This window comes from Crocodylus siamensis, chromosome 3, assembly GCF_052110815.1.
Source record: "Crocodylus siamensis isolate JL-2025a chromosome 3, ASM5211081v1, whole genome shotgun sequence".
Classification (NCBI taxonomy): Eukaryota; Metazoa; Chordata; order Crocodylia; family Crocodylidae; genus Crocodylus; species Crocodylus siamensis.
Genome location: NC_143397.1, coordinates 252,659,942 through 252,683,343, shown reverse-complemented (window position 1 = coordinate 252,683,343; position 23,402 = coordinate 252,659,942). Strand labels below are relative to the sequence as shown.

General features: G+C 44.5%; 1 protein-coding gene and 1 long non-coding RNA gene across 6 annotated transcripts in view; one reads left to right on the top strand and one right to left on the bottom strand.

Moving 5' to 3' along the window:
• LOC149869668 (uncharacterized) overlaps positions 1-20,176 on the bottom strand; it is a 44,620-nt gene extending 24,444 nt beyond the window's left edge. Inside the window, exons 1-2 of the long non-coding RNA XR_016441128.1 lie at positions 19,293-20,176; positions 18,802-18,940 (exon numbers count right to left, since the gene is read on the bottom strand). This is a non-coding gene — a long non-coding RNA (uncharacterized LOC149869668). The remainder of the gene's footprint in view (positions 1-18,801; positions 18,941-19,292) is intronic.
• The window catches only part of TRAPPC9 (trafficking protein particle complex subunit 9), an 826,451-nt gene that overhangs the window by 649,584 nt on the left and 153,465 nt on the right, over positions 1-23,402 (top strand). The gene's annotated exons all lie outside the window — the stretch shown is intronic.

The following is a 23,402-nucleotide window of genomic DNA, read 5'->3' as shown; positions in this document are numbered from 1 at the left end:
GAGATACCGGCCTGGAGACTTTTAATTACACTGTCTCAAAAAAGAAAAAAAAACCCCCGTGGTGTAGCAAGCTAAGAAACGTTTTGTCTCGTCTAATATTTTCTTCCCTAACTGATTTTGCTTTTGTATTAAGGCAACACTAAGCTGGTTTTTGAGCTGGAGGAAAATGACATATGGTGGTGTTTAATAATTGAATGTATTATAGAGCATCATGTAACATAATTGGCCCTGGAAGTACTATACATATTGCTCAACTGCCTCTGAGAATGAAAAGCAATACTCATTTTTTACACGTAACTGAGTTTATCCTTGTTTATTGATTGCTGTGAATATCCACAAGTCAAATTACTGATGTTAAATTATGGAACCGATCGCAGAGGAGCCGTTTTATACAGTGTATTGCCTTAGCTCCCTCTTAGCCTTTCCTCTGGTTTCCTTTTCAGCTCATGCTGGCCATTTGACCATCATATTAAAAGCTCATGGTGATGATTAATAATGATCTTGCTTGTTGTTGGCTTGTTCACTAATAGGCCAGACAGTATCAGAAAAAGCAAATTTGAATCCTAAGCTCCTTTTTGTCCAACATTGTTTTCCTTTATGAAAAGAGAAGAAAAATCTTGCTACTTTCTATATGAAATCTCTCTCCCTGATGATTACTGCACGCGCTGTGACACCTGATATTTATCTTTGAATAGCAAAGTGTTTGCAAATATTATTAACTATAATATTAAGTATTTGCTTTTCTTTGTGGAGCACTTGCAGCCCACAGTCAAGCCTCTATTGCCAGCTGATGTTCAGACTCTTAGTAAAGGATTTCCCTGCCACTGAGAATCTTGACTTGGTGTTAAGGCAGCCAGTACAAAGGTTAGGCTTTCAGCCACATTTCTGAAGAAAGGGAGCAAGAGGTAAAACATGGCATCTAGAGGTTCTGGCATGTTAGAATACAGATAATTCCTAGAAGTGTTGATTATATTGTGGGGACTCCTAAAAGACACCAGTACAGGTTCATTAAGTGGAAGGTGTTGGTCTTTGTTTATTAACATAAGAAATATTAATATCTTATGTTCAGAGGCAGTTTAATATGAGCCAGAAGGACCAGGCCTGATCACACTTGACAATTTTAGCATATTAACTATTTTTCAGCGTCACACTCATTTTTAATTAAAGATTCAAAAGTCCATATTTTTCCATCCCAGGCTCAAATGCCAATAAGAATGTCCCTTAAATGCATTGCTATATACTGTCTGATTTCCAAAACTCCCTGTTGCAATTAGTTGCCATTTCTCCTCTTTCTCCCTTTACCCTGGTCTGAATACTCACCTATATGTTAGTATGGATGTTCCCACCTTCCTGTGCTCGTGCGTTTGTAGTGCAAATAGCCCCCACTAACCCTGGAACAGCACATGTTGCTGTGGTCCACAGATGTAGTTCATTGGGTATGCAGTTTGTTTCTGGTGTGGGAGTGGAAAATGAAATCTTTTGCCACTGAAGTTTGCTCCAGACTTTTCTGCTTTCCCAACATCCTCTGCTGCAGAGTTTTTTGGAGGGAAATTTCAAAGCTTATTACAAATTTTATGGAACACTTTTGCTCAATAATGCACCCATTTATTCCCAACCATGTCCTAGAACTGCACTTGCTTTTTGGGCAGATTGTCTCCTCAGTTCTGCTTCCTCTCTAAAGTGTGCAACTATTAATGCCTTTGCAGACATCACAGGGAAAGGTAGGCTGAAAAAAAGTAAAGAGATTGGTTTCTGTCTGCTGCTTCTCCCAGTGCCCATTGGATTGCTGCAGCTCCCCTCTTCTGGGCCAGAAGTGGAGACAGACAGGAGTGGTTAGCTGCCTTTAGAGGCAAGCAGCTCATGCCATCACTCAATGCTCCTCTACACCAGGCCAGCACCAGCCCCACTCAACCACCTCTTCTACCTTCCCCTAAGCACAGATAAAGGTCCCTGGGCACACTATAAACACTACCAATTCTGGAGCGAGCAGTAAAGGCTTCTTACAGCCTTCCCGTGATACCGTCTCTGTAGCAAGTCTACCAATGGGATCTCTACTGTTATCCTAGGCTGAAGCTTCGAGGGGAGGAGACAAACGTGTCTGGCTCATGTATACTGTGAAGGGTAAAAGTCTCCGAGGAGTTTATTCTTGGAAATCCAGTATCTTTCTTGTGGCTAGGGGCAGAAATTATACCTAAACCAGTTTTAGTGATCAGAAATTTGTTTAAATCTGTAACAGAACAGAAACTCAGTGCACATCAACCAGTTTAAAAATGGCTGAAACAGGCTTAAGATAAACCTGGTTGAATGTAGTATCAGACTTAACCAAACTGTGTCAAACCATTTTATGAAATAGTTCCAACATGCTTTCCAGCCCTGGGTTGGGCTGTGCTGTCTGCTCCAGAGAGTAGGGCTGGCCCTGGTCCTCTGCTTCCTTGCTGGAGAAGTGAGGGCTGGCGGACAAGAGCATGGGGGCTGGCAAGCCCGGCTGGGGATGCAGCCCAGTCTGTGAGGGGGAGGGGCGGATTGCCCCGTCCCAAGCAAACCCTAGCTGAGTTCTGGGGCCAGGGCGGGCAGAGGGGTTAAACACATCTTCTTCCACTCAAATTTACTGCTGGCTGCAACTGTGGACTACAAAACCTAGAGGCAGGAAGTGGACTACAAACTGTGGACTACAAATCCTGGAAGCAGGAAGAGGAGGTGATGAGCAACCTTGCAGAGTCCTGCTACTGTAATAGTGGACTGCACATCCCAGAGACCTCGGGGGCAGCAGAAGGAGGAAGAGAACACAGCCCATGCTGGCAACATGCCAGAGAGCGATGCTGTAGTGTCCCCTGGCTTCTGGCCTGAGCCACTACAGGCATGTGGCTGCATTTCCTGAGTCAAAGGTAAATGTGTGTTCACTTCTGTTTCAGTTTACTTTTTGCAGCTTAGACTGAATTGCAAAGACTGAATCAATTCAGCCTTGGGCTTTTTGACTGTCTGTACTTAAGCTGCGAGTCCTAGAAAGGTCTAAATTGGAGAGGTGAGACTCTAAGCTGAGCCTCTAGCCTCTGAGGATAGAGAGTGTGGTATTCTCGTGAAATATTTTGGAGCAATTTGTAAACCTTGTTTTTCACATGTAAAACCAAGTACATCTGACATCTTTTATGGGACCAACTGAAATAATTTGAAAAATTCTTCTTGGCATGCTTTTGGATACAAACACCCTTCTTCAGGCAGAGGGACCATCCCTCTATTTTATATTTTAATTATATTATAGTATATTTTAATAAAAGGTATCCGACTTACCAAAAAAACCTTATCTGCCTAAGTCCTTACCAGGGACAGGCAATTATTTCGGGCGGAGGGCCACTTACTGAGTTTTGGCAAGCCATCAAGGCAGCTAGGTGCAGATAAATATTGATTTTCTAAATTTTTTTAGAGGCCCCGTGGGCCAGATAGAATGGCTGGTGGGTTGTATCCGGCCCGTGGGCCGCATTTTGCCCACCCCTACCTTAGACCACCGTGGCTACAACCAACACCCCAGCAAAAAGACTAAGTCTTTTTACTAATATTCTCAGCAGACACAAGCAGAAGAAGTTCTGTACAAAGCTTAACTTTATATGCTTTGCTAGGACAAAACATAATCCAGCCATACCAAAGTTATAACACGCAACCTTGGAACATCGTTCATCGTTGGCTCTCATGGACATAGCGTGCTTCAGTGCTATAAATAAATACTTGTTGATTATAAAGGTATCAGCCAAGGTTTGCTGTAATGTTCTAGAAACTTGTCATGATTTTATTTTACACTCTGTTAGCTATCATTAACATCAAGAAAGTGAAATGCTACTTTATGAAGTTTTATACATTAAAAGAAGTGCAAGAGTACTTTACACATGGCTTATAGATGAAATAACCCATGATATCAAAAAGCAATATAATTTGGAGAGCTGCCTTTAAATAATTGCTGGGTAACTTTAAATGCATTCAGTGGCTGCATATAGGCAGATATAAAATTTTACAGTAGAGTCTGTTTGCTAAAATCCCAGAACACTTCCTCTTGCTTGTGTGGGCAGATGATGAGACGCATACAATTATGTTACCACTTCACTGTTGTTTTTGGTGTATTCACTTCGGAAGTACAATTTGAAGTTTGGAAAGGCTTTTGATTTGGGGTATAATGAGTGGGAAGAATAAAATATAACATGGGCTGTTTAGTGGAGTTACTTTCACCTTGAAAACAGCAGCCTACTGATTTAAAGGATATTTGAAGGATGCACACAAGTTTACTGAATTAGGCCCAATCCAGATGGGCCATTTACTGTGTAGGACAGGGGGAGATTGCCAGGCTGTCTCAAAATCTGACAGACCAACCACTGTAGCTTGCCCAGGGAACGTTAAAACCCTGATTTGTTTGCAGAAGATGTGAAAGAAAGTAAAACTGGGCTGCTAAGTTGTCAACATTTGTTTAAGCGTTATTGTCCCCTTGAGGTTTGGTTTTCAAAGCTCGTGTTATTCCAGTGTTGAACCAAAGTAACTTTGTCTGTGATAGTCTATTTTAAACTGTAACATAGAAAACAGATGCTATTCTGAAAGAGGAAAAAGGACATATTCCAGGGAATGTGTGTCAGCTGCCCTGGCAAGATGCAATTGTGCTTTTAGAAAAGAAACACTATTGTGCATTAAAAACAGCCTTCATAGCCTCTGCAATGCCTGATCCCCATTGTTACACTCTGCTTTCTCGCTAAAGCCTTTTGCCTGTTTTTACGATGCAAAGACCTCTAAGCAAGGGGGGAGGGTCGGAGAAAAGGAAAGCTCATGTTGAGAATCAGGAACATTTTTTGGGTGAGGCGTATTAGACTATGGGAAGTAGTGGAAATCTCTAGAGATAGGATAATTATGCTGTTTTTGCAAAAAAAAACAAACCCACTGGGAAATGTACTGTAGACTGAACCTGTTGTGTCCTTGTATTCTGGCACTACTGGAACTGCTCCCAACCGTGAAAAGGAGTGTAAAAATCAAGCAGCAAACAAATAACAGCTTTCTGCTGCTGTTCTAGATGATTTCTTGGGCTACAATTTTTTCTTAGGTCTTTCCTCTTACTCAAAATGACTGACGTGACTTTATTGGGTTGCATATTACATCGCATAAAATGGCATACAACTTGCATCACAGTGCAGCATTATAGATTCAGGCAGTGGTCAGAAAAGTTTCTCTCTCAGTGCATCTGGGACCAAAGCAGTCATGAAGGCCCACAAGAGGGCTACTATTTAGATTTACATCCAGCCCTATCCAGAAAGGTTCAGAACAGCTTACAAAAAATGACAAACATGCTTGTGCTAGTGCCTGCACAAACGCAGAAGAAAAAAGAGTTTCTATGATAGTGTCCCAGGGGGATGAACCAAGCCCCAGTGTCACAGTGGGCCGGGGTGGCGATTGAACACGGAAACAGGCCGGGTTTTCTGGCAAGGAGAACTGAGACTCATGAATCGTTCCTTCCTTAAAGTAACCAGGGTTTTTTAACTTTGGCTTTGAGGCATAGGATGTGATGAATCTTCGGTTACAGTTTAGTTGAACACAAACACAACAAAGGGGGTCTGTTGGCCCACAGGGTTCCCCAACAAGCTGTTGCTTTCTACCCCCTGAGGGATAGGCGCGGCTGCCTGTTGGTTAGTCCTAGGGCTGGTCAACAGCTCATATATAGGAACATAGACAAACGGACTGTAACTAATAGACCGCCGAATTATCATCATGACGCCAATTCGGGAACAAGATGTGCGAGACGTGTCGTGGCTTGAAAGTCGGGCTGATCGTAGAAAAGTCATGGTCATAAATGTCCGTGAGGAGAATCTGAATCGTAGTCAGAATGAATGCTGAGAATCAAAACGAGGTAATCAGAATTGCGATAGAAAAGTCAAACCGGAGTGTGAAGTCCCAAGGAGGGATTGGGAAGTTCTCTCCCTCTCTCAGAGCTAGGCAACAATAGCCTCTGTATGAAGTTGGAGCAACTCCCTCCATCCACTGGTCACTCACCGTATCAGAACCAACTTACAATACTACCAACTCATCAACTAACCCGCCTAAACCAAAACCCCCCCTCACTCAGGGGCCCATGGGTCTTTATGGGAAACCTGTAGCCAATCAAATCGCTCCCTGGCTAGAAAGTTCTGGTCTAATTACGTCAGAGCAGTTCTCTCTGAGCCTGCGCTCAGCCAGAAGCCCCGCACATTCTGAGCATGTGCGAGTCAGAAGCTAGGTCATGACTGAGTGACAGCCTTAAAGGTCACACAAGGGGCAGCTGTGGGTCTGCTGTGGAATTTTCCGCTCACAGTCAAACCAACTTCCAGCATCAGCAGCATCCATATTCAAAAAAAAAATTTTTCCACAGGTAGGACACCTACGATCTGTGTAAGACCACACAACAGAGCGATCAATCAAACAGGGTAGCAGAAGGAAACAGTGGAGCGCTGTTGGTCACCATGGGAGGCAGTAGTCATAACACTGGCATCTGGCTAAGGCTGGATGTTTTATAGGTCTCATGACAAAGAAGCATTCATGAGGAGTTTCTCCCAAATACAAGGGGCAGCATGGAAAAAAGCTTAAAGGTCCTTGTATGAAAAGGTAAAAATTGGGGAATGGAGGCCTGCATGATGGGACTTGTGGAGGTGGAAGGGGATCTTTTGACACTGAATGAGAGAGAAACGGATTGAAAAGACTGCCTTCGAAAGCTACAAAATGTGACGGGCATGGCATTTCCATATTATTGTTCTGCTTCCCTGGGTGCCAAACTTATTAAAAAATTTTTGTTAGCATGGCGTCCGTACCACATGTCACAGACTACCACAGATCCGGGGGGGCAGGGGGTGATTCAGTGGTACAGTTGTACCCTCCTTTGATTCCTGGTCAACCCAAAACCCGACCGCTCGGCAGTGGCAGCAGCATGACTATCTAGGCAGAAGTGAGGGAATCAGTTGAGGTCTTGGCTTATTACTCTTAATTTTACCCTACAAGAGGTCTTGTTAGGCCTCTTGTAGGCTGAGATCAAGTGTAATGCCTGATTCCTTCTAAACTCTCCATTCCACAGGTGTTAACTCTCCATTCCATCCTCTCTCCTTTTTAGTGGTGTTTAAAGGTTCCATAGGCGCTGGCTTTTATTTTAGCTGGGGGCGTTAAGAAATGGACACGTGGAAAGTTTTATACATTTCAAGTCATAGCCTTCTTCCCAAGAAGGGCCAGGGCCCTCCATTTGTATCCGGAGTTGGAAAGCTATTTCTGTACAGAGGCCAGGCCAGAACCCTGGACTCAGCTGATCCCAGTCAAGAGATCGTGGCAAGTCATGATACCTAACAATTTCACCAATATCACCTGTTGTTAACTTTTTAACAATGTAAAATGTAAAACAATGTAGAACAATGTAAAATGTGCAGATTCTTTTTTTAACTTTCAGCGATACAGTTATCTATGGGGGGGTTGGAAACTTCCCATATTAAACTTGACAATTTTTTGCTGCAGAACTGTGATCCATAAGTGAGTTCAGTTCCCATATTTGGGTTTAGACCTATTTCTCATTATGACACAGCATGGACTAATGGGATTATTGAATGCCTGTCTTTTTTCCTTGATACCTTCAGATATTTACTTTGCATACTTTGAGATAATCTAACACTAGCCCTATAGGACAGAAGGGTATACAGACATTAACTAGGTTGTTGATTGTTTCATATTTACTACAAGGAGCTTTTGGGGGGGGGGGGGTTTGTGTGAAAATGACAGCTAGAACAAATTGATTTAAACTATTTCCCTGACTCAAGCAAACTGAGTAAGACTCACAGGACTTCCTGGTTCACTGGTGTATTTTGTCTCATAAAACCATTTAATCATGTATAACTAGTGTCACGGGGCGGGGTTCTAGGGGTGGCTGTAATCTCCCCTAGCACCCCCTACCATGCCAAGTTTATTTCAAGCACCCTCACATCTCACCCGACATGTCTTGATCTTAAATATTAAAGGGAGGCTGCCTTTTCATCGTCTTGGTCACGGTTCTCCCTGCTACCCCGAGTCTTGTCCTGATAATGGGATTCCAGGCACCCCAGCCTTATGGGCAATGCGTGGCTCCAGCCGCCCCTTTACCACGCCCCCAGCTTCACTGATGTACCGGACGTTGTTTGGTCTGTCTGCCTCTCTGTGCCCTCTCTGGCGCTCTGCAGCCCTTGTGTCTTGCCGTGCCCCTCAGGCACTCTGGCTTTCCGCCGCCTTGTCTCACAACCGTGCCTCCTGGCGCTCGCCAATCACCACCCCCTTTGCTCTGGGGCTTCTTGTGCCGCCCGCTTTGCTCTGGGGCTTCTTGCACTCAGGTGGCCATAGCCGTGCCTGGCCCCAAATCTCTGCTCCCCTTCTCGGGGCTGGGGTCAGTGCACCCCAAAATGCTGCGCCCTCTCAAAGACGCCAGCCCCTTGGCTGTAACATAAACCTAAGCCCTCTGGCTATAACAACGTTCGAGCCACTCCGGGGCTTCTCCTCTCACCAGCATCGCATTGTGCAGTCATTCAGGCCCCTTCCTTTTCTCACTCAGGCAGGGCTCCCACCCCTTTAGCAGGCAGCAGGGGACTGCCTGCCTGGCTTCAGTCTGGGTTTAAATGGGAGCCAGGCCCTGCCTCTTCCGGTCAGCTGACTCTCAGCAGTTGCCCTAGCAACCTGCACCTGTGCTGCTTCATTATTTCTCTGGCTGCCCTGGTAACCAGCGGCTGAGCTCCCCACTCACAGCTGGGGCTCTCTCCCTAGCTGTTCCCACTCTAAGGAGCAGGGCACCTGCATCTTCTGCAACAACTGGTAATTAATTAACTAGATTAATAATCCTGGATTCAAATAACTCCAGATTTTGGGGGGCGGGGGGGAGGGCAGAGAATCCAAACATTAATTTAAACCTTTTTGAGCCATTTATATTTATCTCAACTGTGCCACTCTGATATTTGTATCTGTTAATGAATCCTTTTATACATATATTAAAAGGTATTGTAGAATGGCATAAATATGTGGGACACTGACATCACTGAAATATGAGGAGCAGCTTTCCAGCTGAGAGGCAATTTCCGACTACCTAGAATTTAGCATTCCCTCCCACTCAGTTCAGCATTGATGAAACTACAGCTCAGGTTTTAGCCTTGGCTATCCAATTTATGTATTTATTTATATGTGCTCCTTCACTATAGTGTCCAAGTTAGTTTTGCGACATTGCTATCACATTCTAATACTACTGTCTTCCAGCAAAAAGAAGGATGTCAAAATCTGATATTTGTATGGAAATAAGTACTAGCATTGAAATGTGCTTTAAACCCTGCCAACAAAATATAAATCAATTCCTCCTGCATGTGAGGAGTGAAAAATATTGTTTTGTGGTCCAGCTCACCTTTCCCACTTGGAAAATATCTCAGGTTGGCGAAAATATATGATACGGATTTTAGGGAGGACCATACCTTTCCTTACCAATCATTGAAAAGATATTTGCCAAATTCTCCATACAGCTGTACCTGGAACGTGACATTATTCCATACTTTAAGCATTTCCTATCTGAATTGTATCTCAGATTCTTCAGTGCTACCGACTTAAATGCTAACTCTTATTAAATATTTACGTTTTACAGTGACAGCTATACTACCACCTTAAAGTGCCACATCCAGAAGCAGAGAATAGTTTACTATTAGTGAGTGTTGGACCTAGCAATCTCAGCGTCATTGCAAAGGAAAAAAAAAAGATGAGAAATGGTGGGTAGCTTCAGTGATCACTGTGGAAATTGGACAATATAACCTCTTTGCAGAGATTTATATGTAAGGAACTGGGATGCAATCCATTTTTATCTATCTTGCCTTTCTTTAACAGTTCTTATGTTCTTTAAGCCGTAATTAAGTTCAACAGTTATTATCCTTTTCTGTGTCTCTGTGTACAGTGCATTTTAGTTAACAAGTTCAAAATAGAATGATTAACAAAATAGCAGGAGCCAATGGTAGCTAATACCATGCATATTAAACTTGATTTCTTAAACCTGAAATTGGCATTTTGGAAGAAAAAAATATACACACATGATATTTTATATGCCTAGTTTTGTGTTTCTAAGTACTAGGTTGTATTCATCAGAGTGGCTTTATTGCGTTGCTTCAACAGACAAGATAATTAAATGAATGACGACTAAAAGTAGGCCATTTATATGTCATTCAGTTATTTAACAATGTAAACTGTCAAAATGTTTTATTCAAAGACTCTAAGAACTAGATTTAGAATCCAAGCAGATGCAAGTCTTTGGAACCAAATTTTTCATCAGTTCTTATGACTCGTTGTTGGTTATTGTATGGATCATATGCAAAGCAGAAGATGTAATGCTTTGGAGGCATTTGTAATTTAAATACGGTGTTTATTTTTCTGAAGTTCTATAGTATATCTTTTTATTTCACTGGAATATTCCAGTTTTAAGTACATAGACTTTATGTTCAGTGACCTTGAATCCTCTTATGCAGATTTATAGCAAAGATTACAGGTATTTTTAACAAAATCCCCAAACAAAGATGGTAGTAAGTAAAAACCTTATTTACTGGAATATAAAACAAAGATTTTTTCACCCAATCATCATGATTTGGGGACCGAATCTGTGAATCTGAATTGAGTCAGGAGGCCACATCAGCATTGGGAGTGGGGGCTGTGCCCTGCTGCCACTTGCCAGCTGGGACACGGTTCACTCCAGGCGGAAGGGGGCAAGCAGCAGCAGGGCAGAGCCCCCACTGCCAGTGCTGATGTGGCCACGGCAGCGCTGGGAGTGGGGGCTATGCCCTGCTGGCCTGGAGCGAGCTGCATCTGCATCGTGTCCCCGCCCCCACGCCAGCTGGGCAAGCAGCAGCAGTGCATAGCCCCTATGCTTCCCCCTGCCAGGGCAGAAACAGGCGCAGCTAGAGTAGCTGCAGGAGAAGTCCCCATAGCTTCCCCAGGAGAAGCCTCCTGGCACTTTAAAAAATAAATAAATAAATAAATAAATTAACTGTACTCGTCAGCTCTGGCAGTGGCGATTGCACCCTCTGGGGGCTTGTGGCAGAGCTCCCCCATGCAGCATGGGACTGTGCGGGGCAGCAGGGATCACCACCCCCCTGCCTGGCACCTGCTTGGTAGGTGCCCCGTTGTGTGGGTGCAGCGTGACTTGGCAGGGCACTGCATGCAGTCTGGGAGCTGAGCAGCTCCAGCGGTCAGCTGGAGCTTGGCATCACTCAGCCCCAGCTCCCAGGCAGCCCACAGCACCCTGCTGAGCTGTGCTGCACCCCCACAATGCGGCAGCTGCCACTGCATGGGGGGGCTCTGCCATGAGCACCCAGAGACCCCAGTTGCCACTGCTGCAGCCGGTGTGTGTGTGTGGCTTTTTTTCTTTTCTTTTTTTCAAGTGCCAGGAGGAGGGGGCCAGGCTGGGCAGCCATGGGGCTTCTCCCCGGCTGATCCAAATCACTGAATCACTCTGAATCAGTGCCAAATCTTCCAAAGCTGATTTGGCCGAATCAGTTCAGGACAGTGATCCAAATCGAAACATTCTCCTCTGAATTCGCCAAATCTGAATCAAATACTTCTGTATTAGCACAGGCCTAGTATTTGGAGCTGCATCTGCATCGTGTCCCTGCCCCCGTGCCAGCTGGGCAAGCAGCAGCAGGGCATAGCCCCTGTGCCTCTCCCTGCCGGGGCAGAAACAGGCACAGCTAGAGTAGCTGCAGGAGAAGTCCCCATAGCTGCATACTGAGCAGTTCTGAGCTATGGGGTCTCCAAGGCTTGAAATGCTGTTGACTCGGTTGGGGTCCACACAATGAACTATATGGTAACTCAAGAACCTTTTGACTTTGGACTAGTATCAGGCATAGTTTGTACTGTGTAAAAGGAAGTACAAAAAAGGGCTACTTAAAAGTGTGTTGATGGAGTATCTGTGCTGAAACTTCCAGAAGTTTGGAACAAGTAAAAATGCATCAGATCTGGAAGAACTAAATCTGTAGGTGCTCATAATGAATTGCATATATGCAGATTACTATGGGCATGTTTATTTCAAAGTCGGTGGTTTTTGGTCCCTTGTGTTTCAAATCAACAAGATTTTCCTGTGCTAAACAGAGGGGTGGGGGCAGGCAGCTGCTGTGGGTCTGGTTAAGGGTCAGAGTCAGACCCACAGCAATCGTCTGCCCCCCTCTGCAGCTTCTGCCCGGCACCCACCCCCTTCCCCACTTACTGTCGCATGCTGCTCATGTTATGTTCTCAGGGAGGGAACAGGGCCTGAGCAGGGTCTGACAGTGAGGGGGGAGGTAAAGGCAGAGACTGGGGGCAGGAAGGCTGCAGGGGAAAGAAGTGTGGAGGGCAGAAGTCAAAGGGGTCACCTGGACCTCCCCCAACTACCTAACCACCTCTCCCTCCACAGCTGCTATTTTCCCTGCTGTACTAGTGGGAAGGGGACAAATGTGAGACAACCCCCCAATAATTAGATTCTATATGTGGAAAGTTATAACATTTATCAATTTTCCATATGTCAAATCTCATTACTGGGTGGGGGTCATCTTGTATTCAGGGTCATCTTAGATTTGTGTTGAAAGCATGTTTCGTTAGAGTCCAGGTAACCATCCCGAAACCTACGTATACATGCTTTCTACAGATTCCATGCCTTTAAAAAAAAAAAAACCCAAAAAAACCCCTGCACCTAAAAGCTAAGTGGTCCAGTTGATTCCTCTTTCTGTGCAATTGTCTTTTGTTACTAAGTTTTGCCTCTAGTTGATGTTTGCCACCTGGCCAGCTTTAAACCTGCCTCTTAAGATATAATATTAGCATAAACCCATTGATTCCAGTAGTCCTCAGCTGATACAGACAAATTGATGATCTGGACTTAAATGTCTGAATGATGAGAAACGGGTCCAATGAACTGAAAATTGGTGTTTATCTTCTAGTAAATTGTAACCTTGGCCTTTTTTATATGTTAGGAGGCATTGAGGCCAAGTGAAAGGGCCACTGGACCATGAGTCAGGAGACTGGGATTTTCTTTCCAGCATTGCTTTGGACCTGCTGTCCAGCCTTGATGCTGAAGTTTCCTCACCACTTGAGGGAAAGAACAATACTGCCCATTTTCTGTGGAGTGATGAAAGACCTTCAGTAAAGCAGAGACAATATAGTAGTTACCTTAAAACAGGGGGCAGGGGGTGCTGCTTGGCAATCTGCTTGCTCAACAGCATCCTTTTCATTTAAATGTTTTCTCATAGCTGTTTGTTTCTGCTATTCAATTACTGTGTGAACATGGGACACTCGCATAACCGAACTGTTCCTCAGCTTCTCCATATGTGAAACAGGCTGTGATGCTTTTCAAACATACGTCGTGAGAATGGGAATGACATGTATTCAGAAATAACTTGCACTTTTAATTAAATAGTGGGAATAAATGTGTATGTACAATTTGCCCTTGCCATAAGAGGTAGAGGCATGTCTGAGGTTTTCAGAATAAGAGCCAACTGGTATTTTACCCTAAAATGATGGGCATGTAGTGTGGGTTTACTGCTTCTTGGTAGAGAATGCCAAATTGTTCATAAAAGGCGCCTGTGGCATGGCAAGGAGAGGTTACAGCCACCCGGCTGCGCAGCTGAAAGCTGATGACCGGAGGTGAATTGCAAAGTAGGTCACAAAGATGCGCCAGACGTAGTAAGTTGCTGAACTTTGTGGATGTTTTGAGACCTTTGAATACTTGATGCTGTAAATGATTACTGTAAAGTGTGGTGTGCCGGGTTGTTAAGTTGTAAAGCCTCGCTATGCTAATGGGAGGGTCACATATCCTATATGCTGGATAAAAATGACATCCCTAAGGGCAGGTGCTTCCGAGTAAAGTATCATTACTGTCACCTTTGCTAACACCTTTGCTAAGACCACATCTGCATTGTTTGCCTTGTGAATGTGTGTGCGTTACAAGCGGTTTTGCTCTGGGGGCTTTTCTACTTCAGCATGCATAGTTATTGTTTTGTTTCCCCTTGATTTTTAATCATGTGTGAAAGTTGTCACCAGCCCTCGTTTACAAAAGAAGAGCCCCTGTGTGAAACTGTGGTGCCATTCCTCCAAGCATTGATCTTATTTTTCTTCATGTTTTAAAAAAAGCCTCTGTGTTTACTCTGTAAAGGATTATTAGCATTTATCTTTTTAGCAGCACATGGCATCCAAAATCTGTGCAAATGCCTTCCTGGAAGACTTGAGTTTACAATAGAAAAGGATTTAAAATATGGAAAGGTTCATATTTGGGAAGCAGGGTTAGGCCAGTGCTGCAGGCAAAACAGATTTTAATACCCTATAAGGGTACAGAGATTGAAGAGTTTTTAACCAAGAATTTTTACTCGCCGATTGTCTGCTGGTGGATTTTGCTTCAAAGAAAGTTACAAGCAGAAAATTTGACTCCACTGTTGCTCCAGAAGGTAGGGGTGTGAGTCCAGATCCCAGTCTCATGGAAATAAGGAGGACTTCTTCCTTTACTTGTAGGCAAGTATATGATAACACTTAACTCTTCCTACATGTGGGTAATAGGGCTGTGCAAAGCTTTGGTTCCTGATTTGATTGGAGGAAATTCGCCTGATTCAGTGGCCGAATCTCTGAATCTGAATTGAATCAGAAGACCCTTTAATCTTTCAAACTGGAACCCTCTGAATCAGTGTGGAGATTTGGACATGGACATAGCTTTAAATGTTTTTTCTGCATTCCTCTAGGTAGCAGTGGCTCGTGTACACTGTGATGCTGGGTGTGTGGAGCATCCCACAGAAGCGCGGGGGATCCCCAGCGTGCTCAACAGCAGACCCAGAAGTGGACCAGAATCATTGCCCCCAGCTCGGTGACTGGTGCCTCCTGGGTCTGTGGGGGGAGCACCCAGGGTTCCCCCGTAGCCAATTGCCAAGTGCGGGGGGTGCAGGAGGGCCCCCTGTGAGCTCCCCAGCAGACCCAGAAGTGGACAGGAAATACTTCCGGAAGTATTTCCTGTCCACTTCTGGGTTCGCCACTGAGCATGTGGAGGGCCCCCCCACTCCTGTGGGATACTTTATGTGCCCCAGTATAGCAGCAATCATGAGCCGCACCTGCTACCTCAAGGTATGTAGAAGAAACTTTTAAAGCTGTGTCTGTGTCTGAATTGCTGATTCTCTGAATCAGCATCAAATCTTCAGATTTGGATTCGGCTGAATGGAATCAGGAACACTGATCCAAATCAACGAATCAAATCACTGTGCCTGATTTGGGCCGAAACTAAATCAAATGGGGCCTGCTTTGCATGCCCTTACTGGATAAGGACTTACAAGCCCAGTCCTAAAATTCTAACTCAGACTCTGGCTCGGGTAGAAATAAATGGAAGTTTTCCCTGAGGAAGGATCAAGTAATTACTTGATACTGGAATCCATGGGAGATACTCAAGGTAATTTCCAGTGGACAGAAGAAACTTGACTCCTTATACCCTGCTCTGACTGCTTTTCAAGTAATTCCTACAGGCTGACCCAGAGGGAGACTGCACCTTCCTCAGTCTGAACTAGCAGATTCGCTGCCTTCTGCTTCTTGGTAGGCTGAAGAAGTAAGGGATGGTCAAATTAGATATCTGACAGGGACGATGCGTTGGGGCTTTTCAGAATAAAAGGAAATGGACCAGGGAAGGTTATGGCAGGTGCCTTTTTCCTTCACAATTTACAGACAATTGTTGGACGAACTTTGAGAAATGATAGCACGGCTTTCTGTGGCTTTGCCTTTAATGTCAGGATTCCTTAAATATCAACACTCTCATCGGGCAGGCAAAATGTTTGCAAGGGGGTTTCATTCATTTCTTTTCTTGCACCTTCAGTTATCTACTCACTCACAAAGCCTGGGGTAGGAGGTCCTGGGCTGTTGGGTAACAACTCCTACATTCCCAAACTCCGTGTAATATTTCTTCCATGAGCCATTGGTGCATATGGGCAATTGTCATCTTTTAAAGTAAAAAATGTCCCTATCCTTATAATAGTGTAATGCCAGAAACTCCTTTAATCATTACGGTGCACATATCACAAACTATTTCATTTTGAGAGAGATGAAGAAATTTGGTTAGTTTCCTGCAAAATAGGGTTCCAAGCTAACTGTCAGACCTATTTTTTTTTCCTTTTTTCCTTTCATTTAGCAAAAACAAAAACAACCCCTTCTCTCCCCTCCAAACCCCCCCCCCCCAACCAAATAGGTTTTGTGCTTGGTTGCTTGCTTTGCTTTGCTTTTAAATCTTTGTACACAGAGTTTTAGTTGGGAACAATTTTTTACAAGAGTTTTCTTCTGAAATGAAAAACAGAGTTGAAAATGGAAAGTATGACAGGTCTTCAACAGCAGCAGTACTGGCTGGCAGAACTATAATTTATAGTACACAAATATATAATATAGAGAGAGATATTTGTATGCTTTAATCTTTAAGCTCAATCCAGTCCCTACCCAATTTGTCGCCAAATGAGAGACTTAAAAAAAAAAATGGGCGGGGGATGTCAGCTGTTTTACAGCACTGACTAACCATCTGGATAATTCAGTGCATTTCAAGTCACAGTCAGTAGTTCCTAGTCAGCATTTGTCTGTGTTTTCTCGGGAGTGCTGATCATTAAACAGCGCATGATCTTTTCAAGGCACTTGAGGAGACTTTCTTTTCAATCCAAAGAGTGAATCGCCAATACTTCTAATGTCCAATGGCTAATAGAGAGGTAGTGGAAGACAGGGCGGTGTCTTACCTAATAGACTAAGTTGTTCAGAGACTCGTGACCTTTCTTAGGCTATGGCCTGTGGCACATGGCTGTAGCCTATGAAAACCCATGCCCCTGGATGAGTTGATCTATAAGATGCCACACCTGCCCTGCCTCCTGACTAAATTCAGATTACCACAGCTAACTGCCTTTCTCTGCTTCTAGAGGTCGTAGTAATTCTTCGATGACTTGAGGCCATATGTTGTGTTTGAAGAGAGTCAACTGAGGGTCAACATGATCAAGGTTATAAAATCTTGAATTATGCTGAAAAAAGTGACTAGGGGACAGCTCTTTGCCATGGCTCATAACACAAGAACTACGGGAGCACCCAACAACCTGGTCAGGCAGCTGCTTTAAAACAAATGCAAGGTTTATTTTTTTATACAATACATAATTAACATGGGGAACTCATAGCTACAGGATTTTGTGAAAGCCAATAGTATAATCCAGTTCAGAAAGGGAATAAACACATTTCTGGAGGATTGATCCATCAGCAGCTGTTAATCACAGCCACTAGGGATGTAACCTTCTGCTGGGAGGTATTGGAGGAGATGAATCAATGTACATATGCCTTGTTTCTCACATTCTTTCTCTAAAGCATCTGCTATTTGCCGCTGCCAGAGATGACGAACAGACTAGATGGACCTTTGGTCTGACCTGTGCCAGCTGTTCCTGTTGTCTCATTTTATATTCCCCAGGAACCTGGATCATAACATGGACCTTTATCTTAACGTGGCGAATACTAGCTTTCCATGTTTTTCTAAAAATGTGTTACCATCTCCGGAAATACCGCTGAGCCAAATTTAACTTAAGAAAAGCACTGTGTTTGTACACACTTTTATCATACAGACATATGTACAAAGCTGAATCAAGCACGAGCAAACAGTAGTTAAAAAGTAATGAAAAATTCCTCTCTTCCATTGCCAAGGTGGTGAAACTTCAAGTTTCTAAGACAGCTAGCTAGGAAGGTATAGAAGGACGAGCCTCCAATCCGAAATCCCATAGAAATCTTGGTGTCCTTAAAGCATCATCAGCGTTGCTTACCTTGATGAAGCAGGCTGCAGCCAAGGAAGGCGTGTGCCTTTTGGAACAAGTTAGTCTTTAAGGTGCCACTGTGCCCTGCCCTTTGCACAAAATAGTAGCATCAGCCTCTGTGTTAGATGGTGGGGTTGGTAGAGGGAACTCGTTCAGAGGGCGAGCAGAAGGGGAGACTCCAGCAGCAGAATGCAGTGGGAAGGGAGAGGGAGGATATAACACAATATGATGTCTCAGAAGAGGGATGCAAGCCCAGGCAGAGGGAAGGAAAATACACGCTTTACAGAGGAGGAAGAAAGAGCACAAAGATGTCCCACACAAGCTAGCAGAGGAGCAGGGCTGTCAGCCACCTGAGACATGCCAGAGCAGGGCTGGACATGATCAGACTTTCTTTGCTTAGAAGTCTGTTGGATGTAGAAGAAGTGTGGCCCAGTTGTCTTGGCAAGGAAAGGTCACAGGGCTTGGTAAGGAACCAACATGGAAATAAGAGCAAGCGTCTGAACTCCAACCTGCTCCACAGTCTGAACCTCGAGGAGTCCCTTATTGATGAAGTTGCGGGTTGTTTTACTAATGTACCAGAGCTGTGGCAAAACATCCCCAGGCACTGGTGCAAAGGGGTGACAGAAGAAGAATGTACACAGGAAGGCTTTTTGCCATGTTGACCTGGCAGAATAGACTTTTTAAGACTGCCTGCAGACTTCAGTAGGTTTATAGCTGTGATAACAATAGCTTCAAATTCGCTCAGACATTCACACAGCCCAGAGCTTCAGTTTATCTAAATGGTCATCCCTGGGCAGAAGAAGACATTGCCGAGTGTGCCCTTGTTGTCAGATCCCTCATAGGGGAATTGCCTTTGGCAGCTTCATCAAAATCTCTGGCTCGGTTTATTATTCCGAAAGCAGTAGGACCAATACTGTCTAGGAAGTGATACCTAGAGTGTTCACAATGCTATAGTCAAATTCATCACCGTGCATCTGCGGCAGCCCACTGCGAGTGGTAATAGAGAATCGTGTTAAATAGGAGAACTCACCGTACGCAGTCTTGAGCGAGGCAACAATTCTTGTGGGTGACACATGAACCACGACAGCGACGCTGGCGGACCGGTTTGGAATCCTGTTCGAAAGGCTCTTCAGCACAAAAACATTGTGGGTCCGAAATACCGTCTGTGACTTTCCAGAGAGAAGAAAACAAGGGGCTCATCTCTGTGTTCCCCTTTCCAACTCTCAGGCAGAGAAGTTTAAAATATTAAAGGAGCCAAAGCTCTTCCCAGGTGAAAATGTAAATTGACAAAAACCCTTATGCATTTGTGACATCTGCTTTAACTTGATACTCTGTAGGGGTGTGCAAAGTGGGCCCGATTCATTTCAGATTTGGCCAGAATCGGGGACAGTGATTTGATTCATTAATTCGGATCACTGTCCCCGATTTGATTCGGCCGAATCCGAATCTGAAGATTCAATGCTGATTTGGTGAATCGGTAATTCGGACATATGCGCAGCTTTAAAGGTTTTTTCAACATACCTCAAGGTACCAGTGCGACTCCTGAGTGCTGCGATGCGGGGGTGGAAGGAGGTTTCCAATTCAGTTCGGAGAGATTCGAGGGTCCTCTGATTCAATTCGGATTCGGAGATTCCGCCACCAAACTGAAGCTTTGCACAGCCCTAATACGCAGTGCTCTGCGGGTGACTGTGAACTATAGTGACATTGTGATATTTATTTAAAAGAAAATGAAACAGTTCTTAATTTGCAGGATTAATTTGCGCTGTAGTTATGATTGGACTAAAGCTCTCTGCTAAATTATTGTTTTCCACAAAGGACATACTTTAATGAGCTTATTTGTCTGCTCATTTTGTTTGGATCTAATTAATAAATGCACTTTGTTACAATAACATCTGTAATCCTAATAAGGGCCTAACAAAGAGTCCAATTTACTTGCTTTTTCTGTCCAGGTACAGACATTACACTTTTACTGGAATAAGTGATCGGAAACCAGTCTATACCCATGATAGAACAGAAGTTCAGCACACAAAATTGTTTTATAACCGTAACAGAACAAAAGTTTGGCACACAGACTGGTTTACAAATGGAAGAGCCCAGTCTAAGATTTGCCCCACCCTCCACCAAGGGGCAAATTTGTGTTCTGTTTGCGACTGATCTAAACTATGCTGCTTACAGAAAACTGAATAACTGACTGCGCCTCAGGCTTTTTCAATGGCTGCACCTAGCTTCAGAGAAAGACTTGCTGTGATTTTCAAGTGGTAAGGTACTTGTGCCCTTAGCAACTTGAAATCTCAGTGTACCTGAAGATGGGTATCGCTGCAAAGATGTAGGAGAGGGGTTTGTGGCAAGGCATTTGCTAGTGCGTAGAGTCGCTCTTATCAGTTTGTTTTGCAGTCGGTTTTCCTCAGTGCAGTTCAACACAATGAAACTAAAACAGCCGTCCACAGAGTTGTGCACAGAGTGGCTGTCACTTATGTGATATAGTCAGAGTAACTAAATGCATGAATGTTGCTCTTTAGGATGGGAAATGCATGCAAAAAAATTAGCAAAGACCAAGATTCATTTATGTCTTTTTCTTTGGAGTCTCTTGAACCCCGGCACAAAAGAGGAAGCCTTGATATCAAATAATTTCAAAGGACATTGACATTTCAGTAACCATCACAGGAGACAGTACATGCATAGCGTCTGGGCAATGCCATTCACAAGAAAAAGAAAAATGCAGGGCTTTGCAGACTCAACGGGATTATCCCGTATATGCTCAAGGTAATTATCTTATGGTATAGTGCTGGATGGAGCATTCACTACCAGATGCGCTAAAGAGACTGTAATTGGGTTTCACTTTCAGCCTAATCACTGCACAGTCAATTAGATGGCATCAAAGTGGCACAAGAAGAACCACCTCTGATGTCTTTTAAAAACTTCTGTGAGCTAGGGAGACTTCCGACCAGCGTGATTTGGCTCCATGCTGTCACTAGGGCAATTATTAGCATGTGGCTTGTTTAGATTTGTGTTTTTTCCTACACTTAAGAAGCTCTGACCTTTATTTCCTCCGCTTAAAAAAAAAAAAAAAAAAATCTTGATTTAAAGTGTTCCTTTGATTAGGAATGTGCAGAGTGGCCTTGAGACTTGTTAGCATCTTGCTGCTGGATTGTGCTTTTCATCTCTAGATCAGAAAGCACTTCAGAAGGAGGCAAATATCCTTGACCCTGTTTTACAGGTCAGGAGACAGAGGCACAGAGATGTAAGTGGCTTGCCTAGAGCAGGGGTTCCCAACCTTTTTAGATCAAGGACTGGCAAACTGTGGAACGGAAGTGACTGTTACCAGCAAACTCAGGACCAGCAGTCTGCAGTCTGGAAGTGACAGTCACACTGTGGAGCAGCAGCCAACCCTTTTTCATACTCGGTGTAAAAAAGGGCTGGCTGCTGCTCTGCAGTATGCCGGTCACTTCCAGAATTGTGGGCCAGCAACCAACCCTCCTGCGGACTGCCAGTCAACCCGCCATGGCCTGGAGGAGTTGGGAACCTCTGGCCTGGAGTTGCCCAGGAAGCCGGTAGCAAGGCCACAGGGATAGTGTAGATATTATAAGTCCCCATCCAGGGGTGTAGTCACTAGGCAACCCTCTCTTTCTGTAAATAAGTTAATTGACTACTGGGTGAATTAAAGATCTTATTTTTAGGCCCCTGACGGGTGTTAAAGTAAAGGCATGATGGGGTCTGATTCCAACAGTCTCAATTCCTGCCATGCCGCATGTGCATGGTAGGAGGTGCAATCGTGGGATCCTGCATCAGAGCCCATTGCAACATGCTGTTGGTGCAGGCTCCAATCCCAGGCTCCCCTTGCACTGGCAAGTAGCAAGCTTGGCTCCCTGCACTCCCCTGGCTGGGAGCCCCGATTAGCTGAGGGGCATTCCCAGCCTCTGGAGCGCACAGGAGTCTTGAAAAGCTCCCATGTTTTCTAGAGGCTGGGCACTGGCCACATGTTCATGATGGGAGCCAGCTGCAAACTTAGTACACAAATTTTGTATAATACCTTTGTGGCTTATTCCTTGTTTTATCATGCCACTGATCGATCGATGTGTGTGGCCAGTCACTACATTAACCAGTTAATTAACTGGTTAATCATGTCTTAAGTGTTGTGTCTGTCAGGGGCCTCAGTGTCTTTATTGTCTAGTCATAGAGAAGTAGGGCTGGAAGGGACCTCCAGAGGTCATCCAGTCCAATGTGGTGTACAGCTTGTATCCTGACATAGTATAGCTTTCTTTATTTCATGTGGTGCATCATGGATGCTCAGAGGAGCCAAATAAAGGGTCTTTAAGAGGACAAGCATGATTTGAGTTTTTATTGTGCTTTTGCTGTTTGTTATTGGAGAGCCCATTTTGGCCAAAGCATCATATTGCCCAGAACTCTGCAGTAGGTGGGGTCAAGAAAATGAAACATTAAGAGGTCGTTGCATTTGTGGGAAGTGAAAGCACTGACACCTATGCGCTCTTGCAGCTTGAGCGGTAGAATAAACACCGGGCCATCGAAGCTTTCCAGGGAAGTCAGGCATTCACAGAGGACAATCCACAAGATGAGTCACCCGGCAGCACTGCTGGCAGCAGTTGGCCTCCTTTGGCTCCACTCTTTATTCTTGCTTTCTTACAAGAAAGGAAATTGAGGCATTGTAATTCTGCTAACGGCAGTAGACCTAGTTTTGACAGCAGGTTCCACATCAGAAGTAATTTTTAGTAAGTATCTGATTTTATAATAGCACAGTATTTAGCACTTCAAAACCTCCATCAAAGCAGGGCGGGGGGGGTCATGATCCCCATTCTCAGATGAGAAATTGGAAGTGCAGAGGGAGAAAGTGTTGTTGCCAAGATCATGTAGCGGAGGCACAACTAGAACACAAAGATCTTAGCTCTCAGTTCAGTCTAAGGTGACTTTAGTCTTATGTACTTGTGTTGAAATTGGAAACTAAAGATATTTTTAAAAGCTGATTTTAATGAGTTTCCAAGTGTAGGCAGTCATTAAAGGCGGTCATCCATAACAAGATGGTATTTGCTAAATTCCAGGTCCAGTTTGCCGTTGGAATATCCTGCAAATGAACTCTTGACAGGATGTGAGATCGAATTTTCCATTACTGTGCAATCCTATTCCCCCTACTGTAGAAAACATCATTATGCACCAAAATGCCTGTTCCCTTTCTGCACTGGCACCTCAGGCTTCCCAGTGATATTTGGTATTGGGCCTTGTCACGGGGCGGGGTGCAGGGGCGGCCGTGATCCCCCTAGTGCCCCCCCTACCGTGTCAAGTAGGCGATCCAGCACCCTCTTATCTCGCCCGCCACGTCTTTGATGATATCTGGTTCTATATGGGAGGCTGCCTTTGATCCCCTAATACACAGTGTTATGCTGGGACTATTCCCCGTTCCATATGGGGTGACTTGGTGCACCCCTGCCTTAAGGGCTATGCGTGCTTCCAACCTCCCCTTTAGCACGCCCCAAGCCTCGCAGCTCTTCCTGGACGTTATCCGGTCCTTAACCTCCTGCGCCCCTTCTCTGGCGCCCCTGGGCTTGTCACACAACCTGCGCCCCTTCTCTGGCGCCCCTGGGCTTGTCACACAACCTGCGCCCCTTCTCTGGCGCCCCT